This window comes from Branchiostoma lanceolatum, chromosome 6, assembly GCF_035083965.1.
Source record: "Branchiostoma lanceolatum isolate klBraLanc5 chromosome 6, klBraLanc5.hap2, whole genome shotgun sequence".
In the NCBI taxonomy this organism is placed as follows: Eukaryota; Metazoa; Chordata; class Leptocardii; order Amphioxiformes; family Branchiostomatidae; genus Branchiostoma; species Branchiostoma lanceolatum.
In genome coordinates this window covers 18,067,167-18,079,273 of record NC_089727.1, presented here as the reverse complement: position 1 = coordinate 18,079,273, position 12,107 = coordinate 18,067,167, and positions in this window count along the sequence as shown.

Sequence of the window (12,107 nt, the reverse complement as noted above, 5' to 3'; positions counted from 1 at the left end):
AATCCAGAAGATAACCCGGTTGTTTCTTAACCATGTCTTGGGTATCCAAGAAGTGACACCTATCGATGACGTTGAGAAACACAGATCGATGTTAATGGAATGCCGAGGCTATGTGAAAGAAGAGGTCAAAAGAATTGAGCAACAGATAGATCCTTACAGTCTTGATGATGACGATCCGAAAATAAGAGAAGTGGAAACAAAGAGAGCAGAGGCAATCAAAACGTTGTTTAACACCATTACTCATCAGCGAAAGACTTTTATATCTGGCCTTGTAGATGAATGCATGGATGTAATCGGCCCCCCTCCCTGTAAGTACGCCATAGTAGGCTTGGGTTCACAAGCCACAGGACTAGTGACACCATACTCCGATCTGGAGTTTGCCATTTTGGTAGAAAAGGGAACAAAAAACAGTGTCGAATATTTTCAGAATCTCACACATTACCTTCATCTCAAAGTGATCAATCTTGGGGAAACCATTCTCCCGGCCATGGCGATTAAGTCTCTCAATGACTTCCAGTCAGATAACAAGCTAGATGACTGGTTCTACGACTCAGTGACACCGCGTGGTTTTGCGTTCGATGGAGCCATGCCAGCGGCATGTAAAACCCCACTAGGCCGAGGTAAAAACTGTCTCCTTATCCGGACACCACATGCTATGACCAAAGTTCTCGAGAACGATGTGGCGCTACATTTGAAGAAAGGCTACCACCTAGCGAGTGTCTTAGGAAATGTTTCCTTGATTACTGGTGAGCAAGATTTGGTCGATGAATACATGGCTACTTGGGATCAGCGACTTAAAAAAAGTGGAAAGAAAATTTCTAGGCTAGTAGCAGACGCTATGTTGAAGGACAATGCCCAAACTTTTAAAATCGAGTATTTGACTGATAGAATCCAGAACGTAAAGAGAGAAATTTATAGATTTTCTTCAAGTATTGCAGTATCGTATTGGGCGCTACTCCATAATATCCAGCCGACCACAATCTGGGAAACTATCCAAAAGATGAACAAGAAAGGGGTTATAAATGATAAGAATGCACATCACTTGATGGTGCTGGTCAGCGTCTCAGCAGAACTGAGGCTGCGCACATATATGAACAATCGTGGTCAGGTTGAAAACATGTCAGCCCTTTCGTCAATGTCGACTAATTCAGACATTGGAGAAATATCAAAGAAAGTCTTTTATATCTCAAATACAAAACAACTGATGAGATATTATTACACGGAAATACCACTGGGGCAATTTCTTTCACAATCAAGTACCAGGCAATCGTCAGCTACAAAAGAGCCGCCAATTCTATTTGACAACTCCTCAGAACTACAAGCGAAAGTATTCCTAAATCTGTGCGACTACCAAAAATCGAAGACATACGCCGAACAAGCACTACAGGAAGAACTATTGAGATATGGAGAATACGCTATACATCCCGACATTGCCTACTCACTAGTCAACTTAGGAGAAGCGTGTTACCGCTTCGGTTCCTATAAAGAGGCCTTCTATTATTTCGAACAGGCACTACAGATGAAGAGGAGAATCATTGGTGAGAACACTACACATCATGATATCGCCTCGTTACTTAACAGCTTAGGTATCTCCTGTACGGACCTCGGTGAGTACAGAAATTCGGTCAGCTATTTTGAACAAGCACTAGACATGGAGTGGATTATCTATGGTAAGGACACTGCACATCTTAGCATCGCCGGCTCACTTAATAACTTGGGTACCTCCTGGATGAGGATTGGAGACCACAGAAAGGCGGTCAGCTATTATGAACAGGCACTACAGATGAGGCGGAAAATCTACGGTGAGGACACTGCACATCCCGAGATCGCCGATTCACTCAATAACTTGGGTGCAGCCTGGGTTCTCCTTGGTGATTACAGTAAGGCGGTCAGATATCATGAAAAGGCAATACAGATGAAGCGGAGTATCTTTGGTGAGGATACTGCACATCCTCAAATCGCACATTCACTTACCAACCTGGGAATCAATTGGAGGAAACTTGGTTATCAAAGAAAGGCGGCCATTTATGAAAAACAATCCTTACAGATGTATCGGACTATCTATGGCGAGGACACTGCTCATCCTCACATCGCTTCCACACTTAACAACTTGGGTATCGCGTGCAGGCAGTTTGGTGATTACAGAGAGGCCATTAGTTATCATGAACAATCACTACAGATGAAGCGGAGTATCTATGGTGAGAACACTGCACATCCTGACATCGCTGAATCAGTTGATAACTTGGGAAGCACCAGGGGGGAACTTGGTGATCAAAGAAAGGCGGTCAGCTATCATGAACTGTCAATACATATGCATAGGAGAATCTATGGTGAGAACTCTGAACATCCTGACATCGCTGATTCCCTTACCAACTTGGGTACGGCCTGGAGCCGTCTTAATGATCACAGAAAGGCGGTCAGCTATTATGAGCAGGCACTGAAGATAAAGCGGAGTATATATGGTGAGGACACTGCACACCCTGACATCGCCGCCATACTTAATAACGTGGGTAAGGCCTGGAGTAACCTTGATGATCACAGAAAGGCGGTCAGATATTTTGAACAGTCACTACAGATGAATAGGAGTATCTATTGTGAGAGAACTGCACATCCTGACATCGCAATGTCACTTAAAAACTTGGGTAACGCCTGGAAGAAACTTGGTGATCGCAAAAAAGCCATCAGCTATCATGAACAGTCAATAACAATGAAGCGGATTATCTATGGTAAGGATACTGCACATCCTGACATCGTCGCCTCACTCGACAACTTGGGTGCCGCCTGGAGTGATCTTGGGGATCACAGAAAGGCGGCCAGCTATTATAAACAGTCACTAGCGATGAAGCGGAGTGTCCATGGTGATACTGCGCATCCTGACTTCGTCGTTTCGCTTTACAACATGGGTAACCTCTGGATAAAGCTAACTGATCACAGAAAGGCCGTCAGCTATTATGAAGAAGCACTAAAGATGAGTCGGATTATCTATGGTGAGAACACCGCACATTTTCACATCCTAGCGTTACTGAACAACCTGGGTATGGCTTGGAGGGAGCTTGGTGATTACAGAAAGGCCGTCAGCTATTATGAAGAAGCACTAAAGATGAGTCGGATTATCTATGGGGAGAACACAACACATTTTGACATCCTAGCGTTACTTAACAACCTGAGTTTAGCTTGTAGGGAGCTTGGTAATTACGGAAAGACGGTCGGCTATGCTAACCAGGCAACACAGATGCAAAAGATGGTGAACAGTTACAAGTCTTGACTTGGCCATTTCCCCTGGATAACTTTGTATATACCAGAAATGTTTCAATAGAGCTCAGAATACTATGCAGTTAAAGAAATCACTTTCACTTAATAGATTAGGGATTTTCTATGTGATTACAAACAAAAACAGCAAGCTTAGGCATATCGTGCAATTCTGGCGTCACATTATTTTGTTACCTTCGTGGATTGCTAGAGATCATTATTGTGTATACTTGAATGCATGATGTTGATGGAAATTCAACTTTGTAGTGTAATAATCATAATCCGCAACGCTGTTGACCCTACAAAAACAATACCTTCGTTTTTCATGGACGTAACTAGTTAAGCCCCTCTCTCACTGGACCCGTGGCACGCTGGCGGCGTCGCTGCGTCCTAAACTGGATTTGTGTTACCCTTTACGTTATAATGGGAATATCATTCAAAGCGTACAAGAATGACCAGAAAGACAAAAAAACACACAAAGCTGTAAAATATTCTTTTTTTGTCGATAAAATTCGTGTGATTTCGTGTCAATTCGATCGGCCGCAGCGACGCCGCCAGCGTGCCGCGGGTCCAGTGAGAGGGGGGCTTAAGCGCTAGAATCATACCTGAGTCTCATTAAGCCCCCAGTCGTCGGCACACACCGGCCACCATGCGGTTTTGTAGAGTATCTGCAGCCGGCCGCGGTTGGGCACAGGTCCGCCAGACAGACGAACTCGGTCTATGTCATGTCAGAAGTGGAACACATTAACAGTTATCTAGTCACATCTAACATTATCACTACTAATTATTACACAATTCAACAAATTTACCATATATCCATGTTTAACTACCAAGTTTTAGAGTAACCCGATGTATTTGAATCTCAGAAAGGGTAAGCAATTGGACAAGCCTCTGATACTAGAATACAAAGTTTTTATACAGAATTATCAGTCATCAGAACATGTTTTCTAGTACCAAAATAGGTGTGATAACTTCCTACGTAGCTAGCTTTGCAAATCAAGGTCACAGCCTACACAAGGCAACTTCCTCAGAGATGAACAATTGTGCAAAAGATTGGGTTAGGGTTAGGGTTAGGGTTAGGGTTAGGGTTAGGGCTAGGGTTAGGGTTAGGGTTAGGGTTAGGGTTAGGGTTAGGGTTAGGGTTAGGGTTAGGGTTAGGGTTAGGGTTAGGGTTAGGGTTAGGGTTAGGGTTAGGGTTAGGGTTAGGTTCAGGGTTAGGGTTAGGGTTAGGGTTAGGGTTAGATTTAGGGCTAGGGTTGGGGTTGGGGTTAGGGTTAGGGTTAGTAGAATATGTATTTCAACCGGTGTGACTAAATGCACGACAATGCTGGTTTTACAATTCCGATAGATACCCTACTGTGGTGATACGTTACTTCTGATTGAAACAGCGCATAACCTGTTTATCCACTTATGAGTCAGGCACGTTATCGAAACATCAAGTTGAACGTTTCACCTCTGACATGAGAGTGGCGGTAGATAAACATCACAGCCTGCTTATGACCAAAGCAGAAAACGACGTGTGATTTTCGATAGTTGAAATTCCTTCTTATTTCAATATCGAAAGATTAAAGTCTGTTCAGAAAACAACTTTTTCATCTTCCTTTACAAAAAAATGTTCACATTTCTTCATTTTCTCCAGCACAATTAATTCAATATAGCTGTTGAATATTCATTTTATCTCTACCGATACAACAACGTACACAAGGATCTACTGTAATTGATGATCTACATTGAACTCATACCTATCATTTATCCAGCGAACAAACAAAACTAACCTTGCCACATATTTGTTTTTAACGTCTAGATTAGCTATTTCGGGTATAAATTGTTGCTAATACTCGGGTATAAATTGTCGAGCATAGCGCAGCAGTAATTTGATTCACTAAGACAACTTAGTCAAGTGTCGCGGTTGGATCACTTATAAACATGGTCACTTAAAAAGACATTTTAAGATTTATCTTATTTGGGTAAACTAGGCTGTAGTAGCAGCACAGAGATGAAAAATATCATTACAATCAATACTTGAGTTATTCTGACCATAAATATCTAGAAACACAAATAGACATACAGACAAACAAGCGAACCAAAAACAATACCTCCATTTTTCATGGAGGCAATTACAATTCATTCCAGGACATACTACGTCACACAGCAAGAAAATAGTTCCCCCGAGGAGTCGGCAAAGCGCTCGGCGTCCTCTAGATCACTGCGCGATGTTCAGAAATAGGTCAATGTTCGCAGCTCACTGATCCCCATCCAATATGACAAGCCAGATTTTCGTTTCCATGGCAATTTTTAAATTCGATGACCTTCTGGCGATTAACACATTCGGGCGAAAGTTACTGGCAGTGTGGTGTGATTTAAAGGCAACCCAAGCAATATTAGGACAAAAATGGAAATAAAAGAAATGCTGAAATATTTATGGTAGTGACATTTACTAACATTGTTCAGCATATTTGCGCAATAACTTCATACTTATAGGATTTTAAAACCCCCCAAACCGTGCCGTACGATGATCCCCTTAGTTTCGCGAGCCTACAAAAACTCCGGCCACAATTTTCAGTGAGTTCTCACATCACAACAATGTCGTATTTTTGCATCATGGACGTTGCTATACATTGTTATAGTGTTGTTTGAACTAATCATGAATAGAAATGAACAAATTAAATTGACTTTCTAAATCCGATTTTTCGGAGCCTAATATTGCTTGGGTTTCCCAAGGAGGTTTTATATAGAAACCTATATAAAACCTCCTTGGGTTTCCTTTAATGCAAACCATGGCCCCACTGCGTTGTAGATCGTAGCTGGATTGGCCAAATATGACGTTCTAGTTTGATTTTGATGGAGAGGAATACTATACATGTAGCGATCCTGACTTCTAACCCCTTAATGGCATTTCCCTACCTTCACCAGGCGTGACCTCAATTGTCCCTAGCCTTGGGCCAGGGTCGCCATAGAGTAAAAGTATGGATCAGCCCACTCATAAACAAAGGCGGTGGGCAGAATTTTTTTATATATACCGTCTGTACTGAAAATACCGATCTGATAAAGAGATTTTCACAGAGTGGAAAACGACGTGAACAAAATAGGACTTCGGAGTGGCTGGTCCGCAACAACACCCCCCCCCCACACACACACACACACAATTGTCCTCAACTGTCCCTAGCCTTGGGCCAGGGTCGCCATAGATTGAAAGTATGGATCAGCCTACTCATAGACAAACGCGGTGGGCAAAATATTTGACATATACCGTCTCTACTGAAAACACCGACGAGACAATGAGATGTTCACAGAGTGGAAAACAATGAGGAAAAATAAAATTTCAATCAAAGACCGTATGTTCTTCAAACGCGGTGTTCCAAAAAATATTAATCACGTCGACATTTTCTACAACTCTTTGTTTGGTTAAAAATTAACCTGAATACTACGACGTTGAAGTCCATTGGGAACCATGCTAATATATGCATAATGTCTAAACGGTGGACTGCAATTTCTACTTCAGCCTAATTAAAACAGGTGTAGTTCCTTAACCTTAGACTTTTTAGTACATGTACTGGAAATATGCATAATTTACATGTGTGGCCTTCGTACTGTACTTACCTATAATGCTCTCTCCTAGTCCTTGCCCCGCCAGTGTTGAGCAGACCATAACCAAGACCGCATGCACATGTAGCGAAAACATCCCTCGACACACAGTCACAAACACAATACGTTGAATCTGGACATTTTTGAGGCCCTCTGAACGGTGCAGTGTCTTTTTAATGACCCGTGTGGCGTGTTGTGGTTATCTCTCTTAGCCCTCGGGCTTTTTGTAGATGACGCGGGGTAGTCGCACTGGTTTCGCGCACGCCGGGTCAAACGTGTGTGACCCAGGGCGGTTAACCGTTACTAACCGTTCGGTGCGTTTGTATTGTTCAGGTGATCAGACTAGAGTACATAATATGGGACTGAACCACTTATGGAGGCAACCAAGATGTTACTCAAGGTTACAACCTCTAGCGTGTAAGGATAAGGCTCAGTCTAAATCTTTCTTTAACATTTGGAACATCTTTCTGTGGGAGAATCGTGAAAAAATTCGCATTACTAGAAACATGTACTAAATTTTACAAAAGCAGGTGTCAAACACAAAGACTGAGCCGGATCCTTACATCTGCTTGGGGATAGCAATGCATTACTATTCATGATCATCGGCCTATATTGTGGCTCTAAAGCCCGTCAAACTGAACCTTTAAGGTCTCATTCATGAGTTTTTTCGCCCCATAGGCTTACATGTTATAATATGTGTTTTACAAGGGTGCGTTCGTAATGAAGCTACAGAAAATGCACCAATATCATTCATGTTATGTTGAGAACATTTACCCTAGATCATGTAAAAAAATTGCCAACAGTTTCACTACATAGAATCTCTTCTTATAGTAATTACAAACTGCACTTAGCTACAACCCTAAAAATGCACTTTCCAGCTGTAAGCGCATGACCGCATCACCTACAATGGCCGGCTGTGTACGTCCGACCTCGCGCGGCTGCCGAACTTTGCCTGCAAATTTCTTCAGATACAATCCTACCATACTTTGCTAAATATACCCCAAAGTCAAGTTCGTCATAGCTAAGGGCTCTTCTGCAATTTGCAACTTGCGACGTACTGACGGTTACTCGAGAATGATTGAATTAATAGAATGTTAGGTCAGAATAGGTGGTGTCAGGTCCCGGTATTTCCCAACCAGACTTTTCAATCTGGCTTTCCTGAGGATGGATTTCGAGGAATTTTCCAAATTCAAAGCTCACAAACCCTCTTGATTCCCTCGAATTCGTCGAAATCCTTGAAACCCATCCTCAGGAAAGCCAGATCAAAAATCCCTATTCCTTTTGGTTGAGAAATGCCGGAACCTGACGTCACCTATATCCAACGAGATCTTCCGCCCAGGGCAGACGTCATAGTTGCGTTGCGCAGTGGAGTGCAAAAATGGGAATACAACTTTAGTCCCTACACTTAACTAGTGAAAACCCTTTTTTTCTGGAAAATTTTGGTCCATTTCGGACACTTTTGGGCTAGAAGGAACAGGTAGGGTCTAATATTTCCCAGTTCGGTCAAAATGTGTACGTTTCAGTAGTTTATTTGGCGTAAGGGGATATCCTAAGTGGTTTGGTGTTAATGCCCTGAGTGGACTGTTCCAGTCTGAAAGTAGGTCAAAGTTGAGGTTTGTTTTCTTCTGTCAGCTGTCCCGAGCGATCGAGCTGGTCAATTATCTGTTCTCCCAGTGCTCTGTATCAATATCTAGAGCCTTCAAGTCCCTCTTGCAGACATCTTTGAAACGCAGCTGTGGCCTCCCGGTACGTCTCTTTCCTGAGATCAGTTCTCCGTAGAGAAGGTCTTTGGGAATTCGGCCATCCTCCATGCAACGGACGTGGCCTAGCCAGCGAAGTCTGCGCTGCCTGAGCAGGGTGAACATAGTGGGGAGGCCGGCGCGGGACAGCACTTCGGTGTTGGAATTTATATGGTACACAGTTATAGATGAAATTAGATAACTCAAAAACTTGTTGTGTCTTTTGTTTGGGGACTTTTATCTATTAGATAGTCAAGGAGTTAAAATCCATGGATAGTTATCCTTTATTTGTAGGTATGAAGAAAGATGCAGGCGTCGTAGTGTGTGGAATTAGTGGCTATTCAGTAGCACTGGACTGGGGACTTTCTCAGTGCTTTATTCCTTGATCTCATTACCTACAATAGCGTAACATGTGAAATAAGAAGAATAGTACAGTTACATGTACTAGTAGGACTGCTGTTGAATCTATTCTGAGAAATTGTGTTGCCTAATTCTGGCGCAAAGAAGATAAAATGTTTTAAATGCCATGAAATCTACAGTTCTACAGAACACAGGAATGATTTCAAATTGTAAGATTAACATAATGTAGTAAAAGTTGGCTAGTCATACACTTAGTCTAGTTTTTATCAAACATTTGTAACACTGTGACAGTACAAGTCATGTGCTTCTCAGTGACATGTATGTATACTATAGTAAGAATGTTATATGGAGATTCTGACATATTGAACCATGATTGTATACTGATCTGTAAAGACATAAGCCATATTCAGTGTTGACTACATGTATGATTGTGAGATGTTTAATTTAGCATATTATAGACTTAGAGGTTGTACCGTAACAGTTTAACAACTGAATCATGTATTGGTACATGTATACTTAGTCAGAAATATCTGTTGTATTTCTATACAATGGAGTACATATTTTGATATAATGGGAACAGATTTAAACTTAGTCTTAACACAGTAACCCTACTTAATTTACGTTTAAGGTGGACATAAGCAAGATGTGATGAAAGCCTTAGCACAATGTACATGTATGAAATTCGATACAAAGTCTTTTTTATAACCAAAGACATCGTCTTTCTTTTTCCAAGCAAATTTTAAGACAGTATTACTAAATCATGACGCTTTTAAGCGTGTTCAGTGATGATGCTGCTTTAGTAAATTGTTGCAATGCTCATTATATTAGGCTAAACGGTTATTTGTTGATCAATTTGTTTAATCTGAGTTGTAAGCACTAAAATTGAATAACAAACAGTTCACCAGTCGGAAGCAGCAAGGGTACAGTCCAATGTTTGGCCTTTTTTGAACCACGTGAATTGCAATATTTACATGTAGCAAAATTAGACATTCATTTAGTCAAGTCGCGATCTTGTACAGTATATGAGTATTGATAAAGCCTTAAAATAAGGCAATGTGAAATATATATAAGTAAATTTAGAAGCGGGAACTTAATTTTTTCTAAGGAACAGCTCTAAAGTAAGGAAAGTTGTGTATAAATCATGAAAAAACGGCTTCAGTTTTTTTTCATTATTCTTTCCAGGGGAACAGGTTTTGCTTTGTAGATCTGTAAGCTTAAATTCACTACAGTGTTTTTAATGTAGCGAACGATAACTGCATGGTGGAATTATAAGTAGAGTAAACGTAGTATGCTTGTTACTTACAGGACTTCATCGGGAATCGCCACAGTATAAATTCTAAGATTTTTTAATATATTTTTTAAATTATTGTTTACCTAAATGTATATTTTAGGTAGAATTTCTCATACGATGTGATCACAGTACTACCAGTATTACACGTACATGCCTTGTATACACTGTACGCAAGAAAAGTTTTGCTGTTTATGGCACCCATGTGTGTGACTTAAATTGAATTGTGTTTATGTTCAGAAAGCAAGAGTGATGACAGCCATGTAGTCGACTTGTATAAGCCATGAGAGTGCCATGTACTTTTTCTGTTAACTGTACTGAATATCTGTTTCTCTTATCACTGTTTCTGCTTGTATAATTATGGCGTTTATTTTATTTTATTTTATTTTGATTTACCACATTTTGTGGAAGGATTGACATACCAGGTGAACTATCACCTTTTCAAGATGTCATCCCAGACCGGACTGTAAGATTTGGACCATCGCACACCGGGGCATGCCCCTACTCTTTTTCGAAAGGTGTGGTGGGTTCTTTAACGTGCGCGGGGTGTTGCTCTCCCCAAACACGGGACCTCCATTTAACGTCCTATCCGAGGGACGTCCCTAACCCTAGATGAGCTAAGTACTCATTTACACCTGAGTGAAGTGAGGAAAGTCGTGTTAAGTGCCTTTCCCAAGGTCACAACGTCGGGGCGCAAGTTCGGACATGTCTCTGGGCACACCTGGGATTAGATCCCGGGACCCATTGTTTGACAGCCGCGTGCTCTACAGTTGCACCACACGACGCCACATTGAAGAACTGTGCATTAAACCGTGGGACTGATTGTTGTACATTGCACTTGTTGGTGTTATTCCTGCGTCTTCTGTGGGTAAGGATTATGTTGACCCATGGAAATTAGACCAAGGGCCTGAATATGATAAAAATCCATACTGGTTTGACACTTTCTGATGAGAATATCAGTCACTCCAATTTGACACTTGCTTGTGAAGTTAGGGAAACTAACAGTTGTGTTTCCAATTAGGCCATGTTGATTTGATTATATGGATGACTTCCTTTGGGAACCCCAAAACTGATGCGAGCGTGAGTATAAATAAAAATTTAGCAAAAAAAAGTTGCCTTCATTATGAAATCTACGTTGTCATGAAGGTTGAACAAATGAGTAAACAGGTAAAGTATGGTCTACCGGATAATAGATTCTTCTTTTTATTTTCTTTCACACCTCCCTCTTTGGAAATTGCTTTGGCATACTGCGACATAACTATCCGTTTCCCGAAATTGTTGTTTTTGCAACTGCTTTGCGGTATTTACATCATGGTCGAAAACGGTGTTATGGAAACGGCTGTCATCCATGAAATCAATATGGCCTTACGGCCGTAAAACAATGAATCTGTCTTTTTTGTATTTAGGCCATGTTGATTTGATGATATGGATTACATCCTCTGATAACCCAAAAACCGATGCGTGCGAAGAAGAAATTTGCTTTCATTGTGAAGTCTGTGTAGTCAGGAACGTTTAACAAATGACTAAAAACATAGCGAATGGTAACGTTTGGTAACATAAATTCGCGGGGTACTTAAATTCGCGATTTTTCGAAAACGGGGTATTTAGGGATATGTGCTAGATGCAACATAAGTAATACCGCTAGAAATGCAAACCTGACAGACTTACGTATTCAGAACACTGTCTGAAAAGCTTCGATAAGCATGGATTATAAGGCGACGAGGTCAAACACTCTCCGTCCCTTATTGGAACAGTCTGAGGGCTTCGTGGGAGAATCACACAACATGGTTGTCGGCTGGTTTATAAGAAAAATGTCACATCCGCTTCCTGCTAAACACAATTATTTACAAGATAACTTATTACAGTCTCTTTTGCTAACCTGCAAC